We start from the raw sequence: 3,006 nt of genomic DNA, 5'->3' as shown, positions 1-3,006 counted from the left end.
CCTGACACAGGCGTGCCATGACGGCATTATCTTTCTGTGACGTTTTCTATGACACCGCTGGCCTGACACAGGCGTGCCATGAAGGCATTATCTTTCTGTGACGTTTTCTATGACGCCGCTGACCTGACACAGGCGTGCCATGACGGCATTATTCTCATCCCTTCAGAAGTTGCTTACTTTGGCAGGGTTGTGCCGGTATTGATATCAGCTTTACTTCCTGCCTAAAAGGACAAGGCCCCAGTGTTTATCCAATATTTTTAGTGGCATTAAACTTCACTGCAATTTATTTTGTACGGTACAACTAAGTCCCTGTAGGGAAACACTTAATAAACAATGATGTTTATGTACTGTGGGCATCATGCAATAGATCATAAAGAATGTCTTATGAAGTTTTGTTCCTAGTAACAAATGTTTATGAAGTCCTTTAGTGAGAAAGCCCTCTCCAGTATCATCTGAATCTTATAATACACATCAAAAAATTATATGAGAGGGATTATACCACATATGAACAGTTGGTCATTTAGAGCTGATGAAATGATGTCATCTTATTTTCATTTGTCATAGATTGGTTAGATTGTCTACTCCCGTGATATTTTAGGTCTATAATAAGGAGGAAAGTAAAAAATAAAAAATAAATAAATCTAGGTATTTCAATAAGATATCAAGTATGCTGTTTTAAGAAAGGATCACATTGTGCTGTCCATCCTTTCCTTGACCTCCTGATCCTCTTGCTTCACCTCTCCGTGTAGTGACACTACAGCAGTGTACCGCCACATCCAGATCAATGACTTTTAAAATGTAAGGAAACACCTCTCCATGTATTGATATTACAACAGTGTACCGCCACATCCGGATCACTGACTTATTTTAAAATGTAAGGAAACATCAGGAAAGGCAACAGCAGCAACCCTTGTCTTGTGCTCTCTCACTGCTTCACTGTGCTGAGGGCTTGATTCCAGGACAGGAGGCCATGCAGAGACAAAGAGCAGTAGGCTGTCACTTTAAAAATTTGAAACTTGGAGAATTTTTCAGAATTGCTACCACATAAAGTCTGAATAGGAAAAAATTTCAGGGAGTTGGGAATTTAGCCCAGTGGTAGAGCACTTGCCTAGCAAGTGCAAGGCCTTGGGTTTGGTCCTCAGCTCTGGAAAAAACAAACAAACAAACAAACAAGATAACTGGAAAATATTTCAGAAACCATCAGAAAGAAAAATATAAAACCTCACATTCTTTTAGTCTTCTCTTTTCCTGTGTTTTGAGTTCTGTGACACCTTTCCTGGATAAAGTGGATCAGGGCATGAAGTAAATGCATGGCAGATGCTTAGCTACTTCCCCATAAATAAAAATGACACATAGTTTTCCAAAAACAGTGATGTATTTTTTTCCTTGTTGATAAACCCTTGTTGTAGGGTAATAATGTTTATAAAGTGAAACATTTTGCCAGACGCTTCCCCTCCTTTTATTAACCATGGGTGGCCCAGGCTGATCTTGAATTTTCTAGTCTAGTCCTGCAAGTTATAATCCCCCTGCCTCAGCCTCTGGAGTGCTGAGATTCCAAGCATATACCACCAGGTCCAGTCTTTTATTTTTATTAATTCAGGTAAATATGAACTGTTTCTTTTCTGTTGATGCAAAATTTCTTCATTCAAAAATATCACAAAAGCACAGCTACTGAGAACTATTACACAATTTCAGCATATTGAACACATTTCAACCTCCAGGTTAGAGGTTTGGCAGCCTGAAACAAATGGCCATGGGCCATCGAGGTTTGGGGTTCAAATAAGTCCTACTGAAGATGTAAAATCATTGACATTACAAGACTCAAATTTTAACCCGAAGCAATAAGAATAAAAAACTAATCAAACACACCCAGCTCCACCAGCTTGAGTACAAAATGAGGCCTGGAGTTTAACATAAACAAAATGAGGTGCATCCTCATGGCAGTAGCTTTATACCTTTACCCTGGAGGAGCTGACGGAGGCCAGGTTACACCACCTTCCGAAGAAGAGATGAAAGGTGTAATAAGTCTGCTAGTGCTGCTTCTTCAATGTTGAGTGCATGCATGTGGATGGTCAGAAGAGGTAGAAGAGTCTTCAGGATCTCGTCACCAATGAGAATGAGCTGGTGGGTGGGAGTACCTTTGATCTGTGGTTTCTACAAACCCTCAAGTGTTGCTGATGTTGCTGGATACCAGGATCACACACTGAGCAGTTCTGTGCTGAAAGATTCGTTTGTCCAAAGCTGATGTCTACAGCCACCTTAGTCCATAGAAGACATCCACATAATTTTGGACATCATGAGAAAGGTGTTACAATTTCTAGTTCTTTTATCTTAAAAAACCTCAGCAATGACTGTCAGCTCTTGGCTCAGTGCTTCCCAGTGATATACTAGATGATAGATACATAGATAGATACATAGATGATAAATAGATATAATAAATGATAGATATAGTAGATAGATATAATAGATGATAGATAGATATGATTGATTGATTGATAGAGCAGATTGATGATAGATATAATAGATGATAGATAGATAGATTGATAGAGTAGATGACAAATAGATATAATAGATGATAGATATATTAGAGAGATAGATATAATAGATGATAGATAGATATGATTGATTGATTGATAGATAGATAGATAGATTCCAGATATAAACTGAATGAATAGCCAATGCCAGTGTCCTAAAGACCCAAGGCTTTCCTTCCTCAGCACCATAGCCACACACTCAAATATCTTTTTACCCTTTTAGTTATTTACTCCTTTATACACAATTAGCAAGAATATGTGGAGCATCTCAATGTTTCCCTAAAGCCCTGATAGTCTGACACACTAGCACATCTCCTTTGGGGAAGGCTTATGCAAAGACAGACCTAGATGACCATAGAGGAGAAAGTTAAAGCTCAAATTTACTACGGAAAATATCAGGTGTACAGACAGATACATTCATACCTGTCAGCCAAGGAAGGTATTTGAAATTTTCATCACCATTTCAAATAGC

The sequence above is a fragment of the Mus pahari genome, chromosome 1, assembly GCF_900095145.1.
Source record: "Mus pahari chromosome 1, PAHARI_EIJ_v1.1, whole genome shotgun sequence".
Classification (NCBI taxonomy): domain Eukaryota; kingdom Metazoa; phylum Chordata; class Mammalia; order Rodentia; family Muridae; genus Mus; species Mus pahari.
Note: the sequence above shows the minus strand (reverse complement) of the source record.